Genomic DNA, 20,967 nt, shown 5'->3' with positions numbered 1-20,967 from the left:
ATTCTAATTCCCTCGTGTTTGGTTTCTGCCTGGGAGCCAGGGTGTTCTACCAGGGAAGCAGACTCAGACTCAAAACTCAGCAGAGGGGAGGAAGGGAGGGATGGCTGGGTCGGGGGGGAGTGATGGGGGATACATGCAGACAACCGTACTTGAACAACAATAAAATAAAAGGTCATCTGTGCTGGGTCATGGGTAATAGTGTCCAGGGCCAACTGTCCCTGCTGCTTCCTCCTCCTGCCCTCCTCTGCACCTGCCCCGGCCGCTGACACAGAGGAACTCGGGAGAGGCTCCCCAGTCATTCCCAAGGTAATACATTAGGTTCTTTAACGGAGTTAAGTTCACCAGCCCCCAAATGACATCACCTATCACCTTTAGCCCCACAAGCTTCTCCTCCCCCATGGCCTCTGACACCGGTCCACGGAGCTCTGGAGTGGAGCCAAAGACACAGGGACCTGCTCCGTAACACCCCCCGGGGCCGGCTGCTAAAAACACGCCAACTAACGGTGAACCCACTTTCCTCCCCTCCACATCTGCTGTTCTGCTGGGTCACCTGTGTGACCTCTCTGGCCAGGACACCCTAGGCTGCCTCTCGCCCCAACTAGCTACAGCCGTCCCACAGGCTAACTCAGCCTTATGCCCTGAACAGCAGTTACGGTGTTCCAGCAAAAGCATTCTCCCAGACCAGCCTCCCTACCCCCTTGACCCCCTGGGCTGCCTTGGCCCCTCATTCTGTGACCAGCCCAGCCTATCTTTGCACTTGGGCCAGTCCCTGACCCTGCCAGGTGACCTGTCACTCATCCAAGGACTCTACTTGGAGAACAATCAATTTAGGTTTCAGAAATTTGGGAGACCTGGGGAGATTTTCCTAAATGAGATTCCCCACTTCCAGCACAAACTCCCAGTTGCCTAGCAACTGTAGGAAGGGACCTGGGAAACCCAGAGCATACTCCAGCCCCATATGCTGTGATGAGCTGGCACCGGTGTGGCCCACCTAGAGGGTAATGCACTGCAGCTAATAATTATCAAGGGTGACAACCCTCATCCAGACCTGCTATTACCGTGTTTACAGAGGAGCAATTGCTACAGAAGCTCACACCACTGGCCTTTCCCAGGCCCTCGCCCTTCCCGCCCGTGCTGACTAAGGAAGTAGAAATTGCCTCAGGACGTTCCCAGGAGTAGAAGCTATAGCCTCAGAGCGCCCCAGGGGTGCTGTGACACCGGTTCTGCCACTTCAGCTGCTCCCCAAAGCTGTGAGTGGCCCCCACAGAGGCAGAAGAAAGGACTCGAGTGAGGTCCAGGGTGCAGAACCTTGACCTGGGTGGAGGCAGCCAGTGTCCAGGGCCAAGAGAACCAGGGAGGATGTTTGAGATACGGGATGGGGGCAGAAGGGGAAGGACTGGGTCTGTTAAAGGGATGCTGAGCTCTCCCTCTGTCCCCTGAAGCCAGTGGCCTGCTCTCTGCCTTCCGAGTGGCCCGGCCCGTGCAAGGCCCAGCTAAGGATGAGGAATACCTGGGGAGCTGAGAAAGTTAAGCCCTACCCTCCACCTTCCCCCAATCCCAGCCCCTCTGGTTTCTGTCTCTAGCTTTGTCGGCCTGATACTCCACCCAATGTCGTGAAGCCAACAGGGAAGGAGGATGGAAGAAATCGACAAAGCCAGCCCACTTGCTTCTGTCTTGGGAGCTCCCTTCTCTATGAACTGCCCACCTAGGCTTCATGGGTGAAGCAAACACCCAGGCTTTCAGCAACTTCTCCAGCTGAGAATGACAGGTTGCCCTTCCTCCCAGAGAGCCTCCCAGCTCTGCCCCTGCGTGCGTCCTCCACGCCCTGGGTACCGAATCCTGGCGCTAGCAATGACACCCTGATGAGCCCCACTGCTTTTCTTCAGTTCCTCTCCCTCCCTGTGGCAAAGTCGGACCACTGCGGAGCCCACCCGAGAGTCAAGACCATGATATAACCTCCCCGAATGACCCCATTTCACAGGCGAGGGACCTGGAGCCCGGAGAGAGAAGGAGGCCGCCCCATGACCACACGGCTGGCCAACGGCAGCTAATGGCAAACTTGAAACTGGAGCCCAAGCTTCCTGGCTCGGACTCAACTGTTCTTTCTGACGCAGCAACCTGCCCTTTGACTCTGCTTGCCCTTCCGGTTCAGATCACAGAACGGAGTGTTTTTGTTTTGTTTGTTTTGTTTTGTTTTTTTAATCTAGCACTGTCGGGATAGATACCAATCACTTTCAACTTTAAAAAGAAATTTTTTTCCAAGGCTCTTATCCCATCCTCAGAGCCCCGAGTTCAGGGAAGTGGAGCTGACATTATGTTTGTATAGTTTGGGAAACTGAGGCCAGAGAGGGTTGCCCTGAATCACAGCAAAGATGTGTCTGAAGTGGGACTAAGAATCCGTGTCTTCTGACTCTTTAGCTAGTGTTCCTTCCGTGGAACTCTATGCCTCCGTAAACTGAGTCTTGTCACCGGAAGCACCCAAGTGCCACCTGTCACAGGGGGTGTCCCTTCTGGAGAAGAGGGCTGGGCACGGAACCAGACCACCATGGCGTGTTCATTCTGAGCTAACAGGCTTCCTCATGCAAGCCGCTGGCTCCCCAGACTCCATCCTGGAGGAGAGGCCCTCCTCCCCTCTCCCCTTTCCCTGCCCCGCTCCCAGCGTCGCCACGCCCTAGGGGGAAGAGCGCTTCTGCTGCCCGCTGCGGCCCACTCCCCGTGGGAACAGTGTCAGCGAGAAGTGCTCTCTCAGCGTTCCTGGATGCCTCTGGTGGTGGTGTGCGTGGGTGGGGCCTCCAGCGCCTTTGGCAAGCTGTGGGGTGTTCACCAGGAAGCCTGGCTTGTTGGCACAGCCAGAGCTCCTGCCCGGCCACCCTGCTCTGGGCCAGGGTCCCTCTGCTCAGGCCCCGGCAGACACTGTGATAATAAGGCTGTGGGTCTCAGACTTCAGAGAGCATCAGGATCACTCAGGGGGCTTGACCCACACAGACTGCTGAGCCCCCGAGTTCTGGTTCAGTAGGTCTGGGGTGAGCCTGTGAATCTGCATTTCAAGTTCTCAAGTGCCACGGATGGGGCTGGTCCTCCTGGACTTTGGGAACCGCACTTGGAGAGCCACTGTGACAAAGGCGACGACTCATGTAAACCTGCGGTCAGCCTCAAGGGTCTGGAGCCTGGGGAGGATCAGAGAGCGTGGAGAGGAGGCCCAGGGCCGGGAAAGAGTGTGACTGAGGACTAGCCAGCGACACTGAAATTCGGCACGTGCTAGTGGCGTGTGCACTTGTGGCAACTAGATGCTCATCCCCGGCTAAGTGTGGCCATTGGGAATTGGGAACCTAGGGATAAAAGGCCCTGGCTCTTCACTCTCCTTCTCCCCTCCACTCTCAGCGGCTTCCCTGCAGAGAAAGTTCTCTGAGCTTTGGCTTGCTGGGGCCTCCTGGGCAGCAGCAATGGGGGTGGGCAGAGTAAGCCATGCTCCAGGTCTCTAAGTACTCTAAGTACGCCAGGTGGCGAGGCATAGAGACCGCAGGGAGGGCAGGTAAGGAGCTCAGAGAGTGGAGACTCGTTGGCCAGTGGGAGGGGGGCCCAGATAAGTCACTGAAGGGGGAAGAAGTGGGCGGGGACAAGAAGGACCCAGGGACAGTACAGCCCCAGCCACTGCTGTCTTCTGTTAGCAACCATTCTTCTCTCCTCCTTCAGAGGGCTCGGCCAGGGCCAGCTGTCTGCCAGAGTTCCAGGAGGGCAGGGATCTAGTCCCCAGGGGGGTGGAGGGATGGGGCATCCAGGCATTCGCCTCCCCTCCCTGCTGGTCCCTTGGGGTGGGAAGGCCGGGAGGAGAGAGGAAGACAGTCCCTCTGCAAATCAGCGAGCATACCGCTCGGCTGGAGCACGGGACTGCCCGGGAGGAGAGGAAGCAGAGGTCTTGAAGCTCAGAGACGTGATGACTAAATGCCAAGAAAGCTGACCCAGCCCTCCTGAGTCATTCCCCAAAGGGCTTCCCAGTGGCCAAAGGGCTGGACGTGCCCAGAACCTGCCTCACCTACAGGCTGAGGAGGCTGCAGTGTGTAATTTAAGGGAGAGCCAGGCAGATCTGCCCCCAGATCCCTCTTCTACAACAGAGAGAAGGGCCAGGAATTAGTTTTCATCGCTTTGGGACTTTGGCTATTTGGGAGGAGAAGCCTGGCAGAGGAGAGGGGAGCATAGAGAACTCTGGGATTCTTCTCTTCAGCCGGAGGATGCCATCTGGGAGAGGGCAGGGGGTGGACGGGAAAGAAACCGGGGACAGAAAGAGGGCCGGAGAAGTCACCCCCCACCCCACCCCATGAAGAGGCCCCGCACCTGTGGCCTCACACTCGTGCCTGAGGGATGGGGCATCCCAGACATGCCACCCTGGCCCCTGTGAGCAGCCTGTTTGGCCTCCTCCCTCACGCCATGCCCTCGCCTCTCCCCGCCTCCCACCTGTCTGGCCTGTTGCAAGACTCCATTGACCTATGTTTACAGAATGCTCCGAAGAATGATCCAGTTGCCAAATGCCTGAGTCATCTGGCCTAATCACCCTTTGCTTCCCACCAGCGTGGAGATCAGGCTTAGCAACATTTCTTCATCCGGCCTCACCGGCTCGGAGGCCAAGCAGCTTCCTAGGCCTGCCTTCTTCCAAAAACAGGTGGGAGGGAAAGAAAGACACCTTCAGCAAGTGCCGATACACTTGGGGACTGAAACAGCCACTCTCACACATTCTACACATCATCAAATATTACAACCTTGTGTGGCTTTAAAATGACACCCATTTTCAGCTGAGGCGACTGGAGCAGAGAGGTTAAGTGGTTTGACCCCAAGATGGAACTAGAAACTAGCAGATTCAAGAGCGGAACCCCGCTGTCTTTACCTGGGTTCCCCCGCAAAGCAGAGCCTGAGACAGAGGCTGACATGTGAACAGTGTGTCTGGGGGTGTGACCCGCGGCGGCAGAAACAGGCAAGAAGAGAAAGCCAACATGCAACACACCAGTGCTGTCCACGCGGGTCGAGCGGTTGGCCAGTCCTATGGGACCACTCACTGGTGGACACTTGGAAATGTATCTCAGGATCATCCACTGGGAAGGAAGGGGGAAAGCGCCGACTCACTGGCTGGATCCCTCTTGGTCAAGGGTTGCCCCGCAGGTTATGGACACCCCGGTATTTTCTGATTTGCACACGTACCAGGCTGGGAACCCTGCAGAGAACCGGCCACAGTAACAAAGGCTGGAGTAAGATTCCAGGCTGCAAAGCCTGGTCCCACCACGCCACCCACGTAACTTCTACGTGGTCAGTTGTGCATTCAGGAGAAGAGTCAAAATACGAGTTACAGCCCATAACTTCTGTCCATTCATTCAACAAACATTCACTGCAGGCCCACTATGTGCCAGACACGGGGGTTTAGCAGTGAACAAGGAAGGCAAGATCGTTGCTCTTATGGAGCTTCAGTTTTAGAGGGCAGGGCGGAGACGACGACAGTTAGCATCTAAGCAAACGAACGAGTGCAGACTGTGCATCAGGCACTGCACCAAGCACTAGGAAACCCCAGAAGAAATTATTTTCTCGTTGGGGAGACACTAAAGCAAATCGCCACAACCTCACATGGTAACTGCTGTGAATAGGGAGCACACACCCTTCTCTGGAGCATGCAGTGAGGCCATCTCATTCCAGACCGGGCCACGGGGGCTATCCGGAAAGGCTCTCTGGCAAAGACAAGACATAAGCTTTTTTGAAGGCCAGGCATCCCTGGCGTGGGGAAGGGAAGGGTGTGCTCCAGGAGAGGGAACAGCATGGGCAGAGACGGAGAGGAAGGAGAGTCTGCTGTGCTCTGGAAAACTACAGTAAATTCAGTGTGACCTCAGGGCGCTACACGTGCAGGACGGTGTCAAAGGATGAGGCAGCAAAGGCAGGCAGGGGATGGACCACAAAGACTTGAGTTCCTGAAGCATTGGGAATTAACTCCAAAAGTGAAAGTGGGCCTGTTTCAGTCCTCCAAGCCCAATGAGCTGTTCAACATCTCAGCCAAGAGTGGAGATAAAACCAGTCCACACAGAGACAGGCCCCAGTGGCCTTGGAAGAACAGCCAGCTCCACACGTCTAAGTTGCCTGGGTTACATGTCAACAACTCACACTTGATGGGCCACAGTGGGCAGAGGGCTCGCTTTCGGTCACTCTGGCCAGTGCACCAGCCTCAAGGTCAGTTCCTTTGAGGCTAAAGAGTCCACCTTCTACTCCATGTCTTTCAGCTTCCAATTGAGCCCCTCCCCTCTTCAGCCTTGTCCTCGGTAGGCAGAATTTCAAGGGCCCCTGCCATTGGTCCTTGACCTTGAGGACCCTGAGTTCAGGCGAGGTGCCTCCGGCCCTCCTTTTGTTCACTTGGAATATGAAGCAGGGACATGCAGCCGAACCCCGCCACCGAGAGCTGAAACTGGAAAGGCGACCGGCAGCTGGCTGCATCCCTCGCAGACAGCCATCCCATCCATCATCTGGGCAGGAGGAGAGCTTTCCACAGCCCCCCACGCACCCCGCAATCCCAGGCAGAGCCCTTGTCAAACTGAGCCCCTGGCTTCTTTGCATCCTTCAAAGCAGGAACCCTGTGATGATCTGAGTGCAGACGAGAGCAAAACTTGGAGCAGCAGCTTCCTTGCTCTCAAGTTCGGCATCGAGTGAAGTCCCATCCAGCATCCTCCCATCCCAGAGAGGTCCCGAGATGACCCGAGCCACGGCCGTGGGACCACAGGCCCTGGAGTTCAGAGGTGTCTGAGCACCTTGACCCTGCAGTCAGGGCTTGGGCTTGGCTCAGTGTCCTTCAGCTCACAGGGATGGTGGGAAGACAGCAAAAGCGGCTCAAAACCCTGGCCCTGGCGTTTTGAACTTTTTCCCCTTGACCCGTCCCTAGATCCCATTCCTCCGGTCTCCTGGTCGGGGCTGGCCGGCCCGTTCCGTGCCTGCCAGTCTGCTCCTGACAGCAGCTGGCCATCCAAGGCCGCACCACCCCACCGAGACAGCATCTGCATTTCAGGGAGCCCCAGAGATTACGCCTCGAACTAGACCGAGGTCCCAACAGAGGCTGCAGGCTAGGCTAGTAGGAGTCCTGGTGAGGGACAAGTGAGTGCTCCCCTCACCCCCCAAACACACGCCCAGGTCCTTGCAGAGCTCCAAGACATGACCCCCTGGAGGACATTCTGGGCCCAAGGCTCGGAGAGTGTCCACAGCTGTGGGAGAGGGAGGCTATTCCAGGACACGTGCGAACACAAACCGGCAGGACGGTGGTTTCCATCCCACTGAGGCCAAGGGCTCCCATTAAACTGGCTCCTGCGTTGCTCCCCTCAGCAGATGAGCAAATCAGAGTCCTTGTGAGGGTCACTCCCGTCTCCCAGACGCGCACTATCCTGCGATTCTCCTCCACCTTCACCCCCGCCCCGCGGCTCTCCCTGGCTCACAGGTCCCTAGGGACGCTGGGACTCTTCCTGAGGAGGCTGCGGAGGGGGAGGGGGTGGTGCTGAGCACTGGCCAGGGAAGGAATGCTTGGGACTTAGCTTGCCAAATATGGGGAAAGAAAGATGGGCCCCGGAGCTGATCCCAGGCTGCCCGAGTGCTGGGATGTCTGTCGTCTTTCCCAGCAGCCGTGGCCAGTTCCCCCCGCCCCACCCCCAGGCTCCTGGTAGGAGCCGATGAAACCGGTCTGTCTTCCGAAGTCTGGGCCCTCTGACTGTCGCGGCTCATGTTTTAAAAAGACCAAGAGAGACTAAACCGCCTGGTCTCTCCTTGGATCTCCGTGACAGATTTTTCTGATTCACCTCATTACCTCCTCCTCCAGGGGCCCGTTCATTTCCGCCTCATTTTGCTCCCGGTTCTTACTCCTGTCCCCATCCCGCCCCGGTACATCCCGACAGGGTGGGCTCTGTCCTCACTCAGCGTTCCCCCTGGCAGACACGGCCCCCCTCCCCGGCGCTTCTCTCTGGGTTAACACGGTTTCTCTTTTCTGCTCCTCTCCTGCAGATCAAAGCCCTGGAGATCCTTCAATACAGCATCTCGGGAAGAAGCAAATCACAGGGCAACGGTATAAGAGGATGCTGCCGACCTCCGGGCTCTGACTGAGACATGGGGGGGGGGACAGGGCCCCTCACTCTGGCCTGGAACCCTTCCTACCTCAGTTCGCTCTGAGTATCAGTGGCTTCTGCAAAGATCTTCACCACCACCACTCACATCTCCGAATCCCCCACAGCACCCAGCAGAGCAGCAGTACAGAGTGCACACTCGGTAAATAGTTGATGCATGCAATCCCTGCATAGCTGCAGCCACTCGCCGAGCGCTGCCTGGGATCATCAGTACAGAGGTTCCGGCAGAAGTAACGCCTGCTTGAGTTTGGTTGGTAGGGGAATAATACAGGCGTAATAACTTATAGTTTTAATTCAAACACTTCACCTAAAATGTCATATAGTGTGCTTGAGTGTGATGTTGTTATGTTACAGAGTGACATGCTTACGATTTTGTAATAAAAAATCGGGGGTGTTATTTGTGCCGGACCCTGTATTTCAAAACCAGAGGCTCTTAGAGTTGGAAGGGACCATGGAGGTCATTGGCTCCTCCTCCATGCAGCACAGGAACACACGCGACGGGGTTTCTGACCCATGGACATCTAGCCTAGAACCTCTCGACCATCTCCGTGACCATGAATGCCTCAGGAAGCCCTGCCCATCATAGCTGAGCTCTCTGACCCTGAGAACATCCTCTACGTTATTTCGTCAGAAATCTCCTCTCCCCACGGCTGCACCCCGCACCCCTCCACACAGTGGCCGCAGAACTGACTGCAGGACTCATGTTTGCTGTGAGGGAGAGAGCTCCGCGAGGTTCCCTAACTCAGTGCCCCCACAAGAGCCACAGCAAACTGATCTGCTCCTCGAAGGTGGCGGCAAACCCCCTCCGGAGCGCTGGGGGAGGCAAATAGAAGGAAAGGCAACCCGGCCCCAAGGCTCTGCCCGTACTTGTCCCCACTCGGTACAGCCAGGTCTCCGCCCTCTCGTACTTTCCTTGGCTAACGAGACAGCAACCAGCAATGAAAAAACACAAAAAATCCTAGAGTTGCCGGGCTCCCTTCCTGACCCCCAAGGGCCATCGAAACCTTGTTGACAACACTCTCCCGCCGGGAAGACGCGCTCACAGAGAGAGGGGCATGAGCCTTCGCTCCCTCTGCTCCCTGCTCACCACACGGTGAGCTAGTCCAGAAGGCGGGACCACAAGCAGCAGTCAACTCCGGACTGGGTTTCAGACCAGCTCTTCCAAAGGGCAGGTCCATTTATTTTTCATTCTGAGGCTTTCAAAGAACACGGTGCTGTCTGTAGAGCCACAGCCCTGGCTGGCATTTTTCTAGACATTTGGATATTAGGTGAGTGGAGATGCAAAGATACACAATGCAAATAACAGTCACATAACTAAGGTCCTCCGGTGCTGGACCACAGGCCTCGAAGAGTCCCAAGAACGCACTTCCTCGCCTTTGTTCCTGGGCCCTGAAACAGGGCCTAAGCCAGAAAAATAGTGTCAGGAACCTCCAAGAGCAAATATTCACGAACATTTATTCCCCGAAAGGCTGAGTTTTAAAGTTAGTGGGGTGGGGGAGGAACCAAGCAGAGGTGACAATAATGGCGGAGATGAGGGCGTGTTAAGTGACAGACCTTTATAAACGATGATACCTAGATTCATTTTGCTTACCGGAGGCATAGTTCTACCCTGGGTAGAACTTTTTTTTTTAATGGAGAAAAGGTAAAATAAACGGTGACTTTGTTGGACAGAAAAGAAACAAAAGGAAATGGAAACATTAAAACTGCGAGTGCTGATAGCCTGCGGCACACACTGAGCTCTGCCTGCCCCCCTTCAGCACGCCCACCAGAAGTCTGCCCCCTCCAGGCTCAGACAGGGAGGGCCCGCGTGGGTCCTGGGAGAGGGCAGCAGAACCTTGGCTCTGGGATGGCCTTGGGTCTGACTTCGCAGAGCTAAAAAGGGAAGAAGTGAAAACAATGCGAAGCCCTCCCACCGGATTCCACCTTCTTCTGTTGGCCACTTCCTTTCCTCCTCTTCCTTCCCTTCCTGCAGGAGCTGCGCTGCCCCACCTTCCTTCCTGGGGAGGCGGACCTGCCCTTTCCTCTTCTGGCGCTGGTGCCAAAGGGATGAACAATGTGAGGCCGCGGGGGCCGCGGGGAAGGGACCGCAGAGGTGGGAAGAGACAGATGGTGCGTGAGCTGAAGCAAAGAGTGGCCAAGCAGAGGTGGAACAAGAGAGATGTTTGACTCCTCCAGGCCCACCAAGAGTCTCTGGCTCCTTCCTAGTTTCCTTTAGTTAAGCTCACAAGCAAAGAGACTGCTCATCGCAGAAGCAGATCGGCCCCCTCCCCACTCCCACCTACAGCCCCACCCATGGTACCTGAACAATGGGATTTCAGGGTCGCAGGAAAAGGGTGGTGTCAGTGAGAAATGAAGGAGGCTCAGTCTAGGTACCCATTTGCCATCTCTCTTGCGCGGTCCACAGCCCTCTGAGAGAAAAAGGGGAAAGGAAACCAGGAAAGAGGAAGAGACGTCCAGAAGGTTTCTGAGGGTCTTAGAAAGGCTAAGGACGGAAGGTAGGTTTAGGTTGAATAGGCGAGGGAGCAGACAATAGAAAAGGTAACTCGGAGCTGCAACGTGGAGGGAGAGGGAAGCAGTCGCCCTTATAATAAATGTATTAACCCACCAAAGGAGAAGACTGAGTGGGGGAGGGGCAGGGTCACACGGAGTCGTGTTTTAAGGAGAAGCTTTTTGGAGTGAGGGCCTAACTGGAGGTGGCAGCATAAAAGAGAAAGCACCGCAGGAGGCAGTTGTGCGGATGGAACGAGTGAGAGATGAAGACAAGAGTGGTAAGAAATCAAAGGGTCGGTGCAGTGAAGGGGGGCGTCAAGGCAACGCCCGGAAGAGCCCCGCTTTGTCTGGCGACGGCTGCGGCAGCAGCACGTGCAGCCAGGGCGCCCAGGGCCGCCAAGCTCCCTGCAGAGGACCCGAGAGAAAGCGTGGTGAGCAGGGGGCATCCTCCGCCCCTCCGATTAGCCGGGCCTCTCGCCGCCAGCCGCACTGCAGAAGGGGCGCATTGTTAGGTCCCAGGCTGCAGCAGATTGCCGCTGTCCTGCAATACCCTCACGCCCTGGCACCGCGCCACTGGCACCACCCGGGGCTTGGAAATAGCTGCACCGTTCCCATGGTGACAAGGCAGCTCCAACCCCCGCCCACCCGCTGAGCTGGCCGGTCTGCGGCCCCCCACCTGAGCGCCCTCCCCTGTTACCCTGGCAACCGTGGCCGCGGCTGCAGGAGGCACCTCGCAGCACCGCCCGGCTCCGCCCCCGCCCCACCAGCTCTCCAGCAGGGCGCGAACCTCCTGGCCGCAGGCGCCGGGGGAGCCAGCGCGGGAAGCCGCCCTCCCCTCTGCCGGTCCGGTCCGGAAAGGCGGGAGCAGGGAGGAAGCTGCCCCGCTGCGGATGCTGCAGGAGCACCCGTGCTGGTCTCCTAGTCTCCTCGAGCCTCCCCTGGCACCATCTAACCTCCCTGCCCCTCGAAATCTTCTCCGGATCACCCACCCTTCCTCCTAGGATGGGAGGAGACCTTGGCAGCGGGCAGATGAAAGAGGGACCCGGAAAATAAAGCCAAGGACCGGAGAAACCGGAAAGTATGGGCCAAGGGAACACTGGGCTGGAGCGGGGATCGCCCTGGAAAGCCGGGGTCACGCCTACCGGGAGCCTGTCTCCCCGATTGCACTGCAGCCCGTGAAAAAAAAGTCCCTAATACTCCAAGCTGGGATTACGCCCCGCCCCAGCCCCCGCAAGAGGAAGATTTCCACGGTGGATGACTCCCCCTTCCAACCCGTGAGCGTCTTGCGTGTTGGTGTGCTTGAAGAGAGAATGTGCGGATCCCCAGAAAAGTGTCCCCAGCATCCAGGTTGATCAGATCAGAACTGAGACATTCTGACCGACCAAACAGGGGGTGAGGGGAAGTGAGGCAGACCACAGAGGGTGCCATTTACGTGGTCCCTCTTAAGGAACGTAGTCTACCCCTGACGTACTGGAACTGTGAGTTCCTCGGGACAGAGCCCCTGGCCCATGGAAGGTTCAGAACTCAATGGGTGGCTGTGAGTGGATGTGATAAAAAGCAGAGAGTGGCTCCCCGAGTCACTTGCCCCAGGTGGGCAGGCCTCCCAGGGAAATACACTCAAAGTATTCAGGGTCCCTTGGAATTTGGCCCCAAAGCAAATGAACATAATAAAATAATTAATACCTTCCATTAATAGAGTCCTTTCCTTTAAGAATTTCACCTCATGTCATACATATGTGCTGCTTTAAACTCCATAAAATACCAGCGCAAGGAAAGGATTCGTACGGGACAAACACGACCAGAGTGCCAGCCCTCTAAGGTCCTAGTGGCGGAGCAGAAAGAGTCTTGACTCGACCAGCCTCTAGAGCCCTGTGTTTCCTTGGAAGTGGTATAGCGCGGTTACCTTGGCACAGAAGAAGGAATTTGGGGGTATGCAGTCAGAGGACTTGGCACAGGACCTGCCGAGCCGGTTGGGCCTAAGTCGCCCCGTCTGCGAAGCGGTGGCTGCAAAGACGAGAGGATCTGACGTGTGCCAGGGGTCGTCCTAGCACAGGGTATGCCCCGCAAATGCTCTCCTTACGGGGCCATCTGTACATAGGGACACAAGTCACGATCCAGACACTGCAGCTGCAGAAGGCCTTCCCAAGACCGCCGGCTACTTCCCCGGATACCCCGGTGAGATACAGACAACCTCTGCCAGCCCCCACTGAACGCGGGAAGAAATTCCACCCAAGAGAAAGTCGGTGGTTGTCTCTGGGGGCCACTCCTGTAGTCCTGACGCAGGCTGGCATGAACACACCAACCTGTGAAAGAGATTTCCTTTTTATTTCTCAGCCCAAAACAGCCTCAACGACTGCATGCTCCAAGTGTAGACACCCAAACTCGAGCCCAGAAGAACAGCCCCAGTGACAAACAGACAAGGAGTCGTAAAAGAATAAATGTTCGCGAAGGACCAGAAAGAGAATCTGCTGCCCAGAGAGCGAGACCAGAGCGTGCTGGGACTCGGGAGGCACCAGATCGGCCCATTGTGGCCGTGGGGACAGGACTAAAGAGTTCGGTGTGCTGTTGAATCTCCGTTCATACTATCACTGTGGCCTGGATTGTGTGTGTCCCCCCCTCTCCTCAATTTACCTGTTGAAGCCCTAACTCCCAATGTGGCTGTATCTGGATAGAGGGTCTTTAGGAGGTCTTCATGGTTCAGTCGAGCCGTAGGGTCTGTGACCTTGGAAGAGAAAAAGAGAGATCTCCCCGACACCACCACGTGAGGCCGCAGTGAGAAGGCAGCCGACTGCAAGCCAGGAGGAGAGCGCGCTCGAGAATCCGGCTGTGCTGGCCCGCTGACCTCAAACTTCCACCCTCCAGGCCTGCGAGAACGTGCCTCTCTGTTGTCGGAGGCACCCAGTCTCTGGCTACGGCAGCCCGGACACACTGAGACAGACGTCTCCGCTCGGAGCTCAGCGCCCCTCCCGCAGCCTGCACCGGCATCTTGTTCAGCACTTCCACTGTTGTTCCACTGTTGGTTTGTAACCGTGAGTTGGAATTGGCAGAATGTGTCTTTAAATGAAGAATTTAAAACTCGGGACGATGGAGTCCCTTGCTGAAAGTCACACCGATGACTGTGAGTGGCCACACCGAGACTCGAGTCTCCTCAGACAGCGTCCCACCAACAGACGCTAAGGACTTAGCATGTGCTAGGTTCTGACCTAGGTGATGGGTCCAGAAAACCACGTGTGGTTTAGAGGTGGGAAGGGCACATTCTGGTCGGGCAAAGAAACATATACAAATAATTACAGCAAGAAATGTCTGCGAGGAGTGGTTGGCCCAGCAGGTGTGAGGCAAGTGGTCCAGGCAGAGGAGTCCTGAGAAAACGTGGCTTTGTGGGGAGTCCCCAGTGCTGCTGAGAGCAGGGGACAGTGGAGGAACAGAAAGGGCAGACATGCCCTGCTGCCATCGGAGATACTGCTCCTCCTCCTGCTCAAGGACCCTGACGACCTCCTCGGGGGCCCTGGCCGAAAGCGAGGACTGAGCTTGAACAGAGATCAAGGCTAAGAGTCCTTAAGGACCTAATCTCCCTAAGGAGAAGCATCAGTAAACTCTTCAACTAGGTTCATCTTGATATTCTGTAGTAAATTATCTTTGTTTGTTTGACCTGGGGGGGAGTCTCCTAAGGGTTAGTTATTGCTGCCCTAACCATTTGTAAATAAGCAACAATGTGCTTTAATTAGGAGAAGTTTGCATACCTATAGCTTTACCAGGAAGGCATCAATGTTTTCACAGACTCTCAGGTCCCCAGACACTCGAAGTCTCACTGAAACTAATACTGGACCATCTGTCCAATCAAAATGCAGGATGCAGATCAGGACCTCCTTCATGTCTATCTGTTCCCCTTGGGCAGTCCAAGTTCCTACCAGTTACAGTCACACACGGGCATCCACTTATTTTCCATTGTTTTCTTTATGAGGACAAGTCGCATACTTGTGCTTATCGCGTCTTTAATCCACTCTGACTTCCAGGAGTTTATTCCAGGCATCACTCAAACGCCTTCCTGGCGGGAGGGACTGTGGGTTGGGGAAGAGGTGAACCCAGTAGGGCTGCTCACACGTGCGGCCTCCCCCGCAGAAATCCGCTCCAGAGGCCCGAGTCCCCGCCCCGCCTCCCCCAAAGGGTACTCATTCTGAGCACCAGGCCAGCAGCCAATTTAAGGGCTGTTCTGGGATTTCCACATCTCTCTGTCTGGGAGGAATGAAGACTATCACCTCTACCTCACTGGAGACCTCATTAGAACTTGAACTCTGGTCTTTGTTTCTTCCCAGCGGGTTCAATACAGTGGAGAAGGTGCGGGGAGAAGGGGGGGTCAGTGAGCCCACAACTCCCAGAGCAGCAGGAGTCCAACGGCCTCTGAGAACTGGAAGTGAGTAAACAGGCAATTACCTGCACGACAGCCCGGTGTAACCAGAGAAGTGGCTTAAATGATTAGATTCTACTCACCGCCTCAGAGGTGGCTGCCACCCCTCCAGCCCCCCCCCGCCCCCACCCAGCTTCTCAAGGCTAATTTCCCCACCCTCTGCCCATCTTCCAAGTGCAGTTCCACCCTCACAGGCAGCGGGGTCCGGGGCTGAGAGCAGACGGCTCGGCCGTGCAACACTCTTCCTGGCTTGGCCGTGGTCAATGTCAGCCTCTTCGTCTCTATTGTGAGAAGGGGCAAGAGTCAGGCGGTGCTGCTACCCTCCCTGCTCAACACCCCTGCGGCCTTCGAATCCTTTCTGGGGAAGACAATTTAGGAAGAGAGAGGTGACTCAGAATTCACTTCTCAGAAATTGGAGTGGGCACCCAGCTGGGCCGCAGGAAGTGCGGGGTTGGCGTGAGTGAGAGAAGGCTCACATTCCTTCCTCTGCTTTGCTCTAAGCTCCCTCTTGCCTAAGGCTCCTAGCTGGCCCCCTTCTTTTCACTTTCTGTCCCTCAGCTGATAGCAGTGTGTACCCTGGCCTAGAAAGGCATCTAAGTAGATAAGATTAGGGTCTAGCACTTAACTTCAAAGAAGTTACAATCCAGTGGGGAAGGGAGGGGTAAGGAAGTTCAGAAAATTAAAACACATGGACATAAGTAATAATACAAGGCAATTCACAATAGGTGCCGGAGGAGAAGCATTACTGCTGCTGTTAGCCCCAGTAATTTCTCGTCTGGACCACTGAGCAGTCTTGTCACTGGCCCCCGGCTCACTCTGCCTCCAGCCTTTCCTCTGCACACGACAGCCCGTGATGGACTAAATGCAAATCTGATTGGGTCCCACTCTGCTTAAAAGCCTTCCTTAGCTTCCACACATCTTTCAAAATGAACAAACCCCCTAGCATGGCACGTTTGGCCTTTTGGAGTCTGACCTCCCCTAATCCTCGGGGGCGTGTCCCCATCCACACCCCTGTTCCAATCAGAGTGCAGCATCTGTGATATCCAGATCCTACCAGCTCTCCAGCCTCGGGGCCTTTGCACATGCAGCTCTAGCTGCCCACAGTGCTTTTCCCTTTCAGTTTACCTTTTGGGACTCAGCACAGAAACAACATCCCCCTCCCAGGAACCCTTCCCTGACATTCTGTCTGGGTTAAGCACCCCTTACCAATATTCCTTTATCACCTTACTTAGTATTAAGCCTGAATTATAATGAGTTTTCCATCTCTCGTCCCCCCTAGGCACCCAGCGCCTCACTCATCTCCGTACTCAGTCCCTGGCACAGAGTCGCTGATAACTGACGGATGAAGGAAAGGCTGAGTGGCAGGCAGCGGCGTTCACGGAGAATATGGGGAGGCAGTCGAGGCTTTTGAGTCAGACACGGATCACAGCGCCAAGAGGATGTTGTAAGATACATAATCCAGGCCAGGGTGGGCCTAGGAGAAAGGGAGCAGTGCGAGAAGGGGAGAATGGACTAACGTATAAGGGCTCGAAGCAAAGCATGAAGAAGGTGACAGCGGGAACTGGGAAGAAGGCGTGGAAACGAGCTTCGCTGTGGACGGAGGCGATGCTGTAAGCTTTAGCGCGTGTTTGGATGGGCTGGCGGGACGGGCGGCTGGGGGAGGGGCGGGGCAGCCCTGGCACCTGAGAAGGAGCTTGGGGAGAGGAAGCAGACAGAGTCAGGGTTCGGGAGGAGGCACTGCACGCAGGTGGCGGTGAGGAAAGGGCTGCAAGGGAGCCCATGAGAGGAGACGCACTGTTTTCAGAAAGAGCGTCGGCTAATTAGGACAGGGAGCGAACAGACTGGGGGAATTGTGAGCTCTGGGTTGAATTTCGTGTCTGGGTGGTCTAGGCATGCAAAGACTAACAAGTTAGGGCCTCCTCGTCTTATTCTTCCAGAAAATCGTGATGAAGGTCCCGTAGGGATGGCGCTCTGTGACTCTCACAGCTTTGGTACACGTGCTCCCGCTACCCACCAGACCCATTAATTCTTTAGCGTTTTTCCCCACTCCTGCGGACGTGGCTGGGCGAGGATGCTGCTTCTCCATCTGGACGGGGCTGTGTTTTATCAAATACACGGCGGTTCTCAGTCCCCTCACTGTTTTCCTTTTCTCACATTCTTCCTGTTTTCTGACTCTGAGTTTATTTTAGTCTCGTGTTTCTCTTGAAGTCATCGCAGACATCTGTCTCCCTCGCCGCCCCCGCCCAGCCACCCCTCTTCCCTCTCCCTCTCCCACTCATCTCCTTCACCTCTCGGCAGTTGCCTTAAGAGACCCAAAACCGCTCGGTTCCCTCCTCTCCTCCCAGCATCCGGCGCCGTCGCTGGACATGCCGCGGCCTGGTCCCGGCCTCAGGCTAATCCTCCGTAACACTGAACATGACAGATGAGGTCAGACTTGCTTGGGAGGAAAGGAGGAGAAAATTTCTTACCCAGGAAACCATGCTTATTCATAACTGGCTTTCTAAATGAGAACAGGCAATGAGTGTGTGTGTTTTCTGCTGAGAGGAGCCTCAAACCCCGCTTTCCTCATAGCGCAAATCTGCATTCCAATGTGTGTTCAACTCCTAACACGCGCAGAGAATGAAGCAGCAGAAATATCCGTGTTTAGATTGGAGCCGGCGGCCCTGGCTTCGGGGAGTGTCCTTTACCCTCCAGGACCTCTCGTAGTTTGTTACCTTGCCAACTGCTGCGCCGGGGTTGAGCCGAGAGAGTCTTCCCGGGCTGGGCATGAGGAAGAGCGTGCCGGCTGCTGACACTAACGAGGCCCCTGGAGTGATTTATTAGTGTCTCCAGGCTCCTTTATTTGACAGGAGAAGGAAAAGAAAGTGTTGATTCCTTCTGATAAGAGACCCATACTTAGCAGTTTACATATTTGGCCCCGTTCACCTCAGTATGGCTGTTTCTGCCGCCACTGCTTCTGCCTTAAAACAGTTGCAGGCCCTTTGAGTTGGCCCAACGCCCTGTCTGGCCATCATCCTCGTCCTCTTTTGCCTTTTAGGCCACGCTCCTTGGGGACAGGGTCACCGCCAGAGCCTCCACATTCTTTCCTCCACTCCCTGTATATATTTGGGTCTTCTCCGGCACCCGCTACCAGAACCTCTCCCCACGTTCATCGGTGACCATCTTTAGTTCAATGCCACTTCCTCTGTCCTCCTTTTCCTTGACTTTTCTGCCACTCCTGTCCCCGGCTCTACTCTCACCTCTCCACAAACTGTGTTCCTGCTGACAGCGCCCTCTTCCCACTTCACTGGGTCCTTAGCTTCTGTCCTTCTCTCCCGCCCGGAAAGTTCATGCTCTCAGCTTTAAGGGCCATGTCTATGGTGGCCATGCCCCCCTGAAGAGCAGCACTGGAAAGGCCCAGAGGCCTGCAGAAGTATCTTATGGCTGGAGGCAGCACAGGAGGGAAAGAATGGCCAGAGGGAGCCAAGCCTTCAGTGACCTCAAGCTGAGTTCACACTTGACCCTGAGGTCAGTGGAATATCTACTTTTTAAACTTTAGAGTGCATACAAATTACCTGGGGATCTTGTAAAAATGCAGAGTCAGCTGATCGGGTGGGGACTGAGAGTCTGCATTTCTGGCAAATTACACATGATACCCGTGCTGCTGGTCCCTGGACCTTCCTTCCAGAAGGAAGGGGCTAGATCACACTTACTTATCTAGTGTCATATCTTGGGGGACTTCTGTGTGTTGTGCATCTGCTCTGGGACAAAATCTGACTTGAGGGCCAGGATCCTGTTGTTTGCATCTTTGTCTTCCCCACTGGTGAGTTCCTTGTGGGTGTTCCTGTAAGTACTTAGTACATGGGCTGAGTTGTTTATATTTTCTAGCTTCACTTTACAAACACTGATTTTTTTTCAAATCACAATAGTGAAGCAACTGGATACTTTTTTTTTAGTATAAAGAGAAACCAAAAATGTTGAATGACTCTCCAAGTAGTGAGTCACACTTTGAGTCCGCAAGTCCCTTGCTCGGCGGGGTCCCCAGGACCTGGCCCAGGGTGAATTCAGTCACTGCCTCCCTTGACCATTCAAGATGACCTCGTGACTCACTCTCTGAGCCTCATTTGCTCTCTCAGAGGGAGTTGGGGAGCCTTAGGGAGCTGCCTGCCCCCAGATGCCTGATGCCGAGGTGACTGAAAGGTCGGGAAGCCGACAGCTGTGCCGACCCGCACGCCAGAGTCGCCCACGTACCACCTCTTTACAACTGCTCTCTGCAGCGCAACCATGAGCGCCCTTTGAAACGCATTTCGAAGAGGGGAGGGGACCGCAGAAATCATAGAGTAATAACCACCTGACAATAGCGTCCCATGTACCTGAAGTTCAGCTTCTGAAACCGAGCCTTTGTTTTTGGGAATTTCTCCCATGGCCATAAAAAGAAAAGTACCTCCAGTCTCCAAAGTAGGTCACACAGTCAGAGAGAGAGTCAGAGGGAGAGCTGACAAATGCAGATGCCAAGGCGCTTCCACCCTTTTCCAAACCAAAAATAAAACGGGAAGCTGTCAGGAGGAAACGGGAGGTTCGTGGTGCAGCCCGAGACAAGCCGGGGACAAAGAGGAGGGTGGGGCCCCTCCTGGATTCACTGCCCGCAGCGGACCCTCTGGAGAACTTGGCTCAGTGGCAATTCCTCCTCGTGACTGTCCTCCACGCCCCCGCCCCGTATCTCTTCACACCCCCAGCTCACTTCCTGCTGGTCACCTCTTGGTCGAGTTCCAGTGCACTAGAGCTACTCCCCCACCCGCCACTTCTGGTAACTCATAGTACGAAATTTGTTAGTCAAAGCCTAGATGGGGGAGACAAGGCAAAGGGTGCTTTAGGATTTTCTTCATCAGAGCAGTTCTGTGATTCATTATCTGTTCTAGAAAGCCGCACAGGCAGCTCCGGGAAAGGGACAGAGGATCAGAAGTGGTGTTGGGCCCACGTTTGGGCTGCCCCGGTGGCGCCTCTCCTTTCCTCCATCCAGCAGCCAGCCAAGCTGGTTTGCAGCTCCTGTTTCTAGGATGGACACTCCCACCCCCACCCCCATCTATGGTGATGGGATTGGGAGTCTGGTGAGGCTCCAGGGTTAGATGACCAGCTACCACCGCTGTGGCCTGATCTCCAGAGCCCAGAGTCTCTGGAAACTCTGCAAGTGTTAAGGTCCAGAAATCCAACTCTGCTCCTCCGTAGCGGGTGGTAGCATTCCTAGCCACAGCTCTCCCCTGAGCACTCAGACCCTTCCCCAGGCAAACGAGGAATGTGAGTGTGTGCGGGAGAGGCACACTGGGAGGGGACACTTAGAAAGACCCAGAGAGACGGAGACAGAAGGCCAACACAGCACTGAAGGAAGTCTCTGTGCCTCAAAGGGCAGGAAGGTGCTGGAACCAGTTAGACAGAAACAGCCAAGCACATGTGGGCCTCGTTGGAGAAAGACTCCAACGGGTGGAACCCTGGATTCAGGAAAGGGGTCAAGGATGGGCCGCAGCCAAGGGAAATCCTGCGTCTCAGGGACAACGGCAGGGCTTTAAGCAGAGGAGACAGAATGGTCTGCAGTCTTCTACCACAGAGAGAGCAAGTTTCCAGCAGCTGCCCCACTCTGAGGCTTGAGAGGTAGGATGGGTCAAAAAAATGAACAGGTGGGAATGCATGGCTTTTGGCACATTGCTGAATTCTAGAAACACTGAACGGAGCCTTGCCTTGGCATCTGTTGGCGTGATTGGGCTGGGGCGGCCTGACAGAGGCCCAGTTCGTGGGGGTGGGGGCAGAGAGCTGGGGCCGGGGCTGGCTTGGTGCTGAGTGAGCAGAGAAGGGGAAGCTGGGTCTCACCTTCATCCCAAGAGTCAGGGATGGGGCTTATCACACAGACATAGGGGCTTCCTGCGACCAGGTCCCAGAAAACTCTATTACATAAAAGTAGATTTAGGGTTTACC

This window comes from Phyllostomus hastatus, unplaced genomic scaffold (genome assembly GCF_019186645.2).
Source record: "Phyllostomus hastatus isolate PE091 unplaced genomic scaffold, TTU_PhHast_1.1 phas_contig_283, whole genome shotgun sequence".
Lineage (NCBI taxonomy): Eukaryota > Metazoa > Chordata > Mammalia > Chiroptera > Phyllostomidae > Phyllostomus > Phyllostomus hastatus.
Note: the sequence above shows the minus strand (reverse complement) of the source record.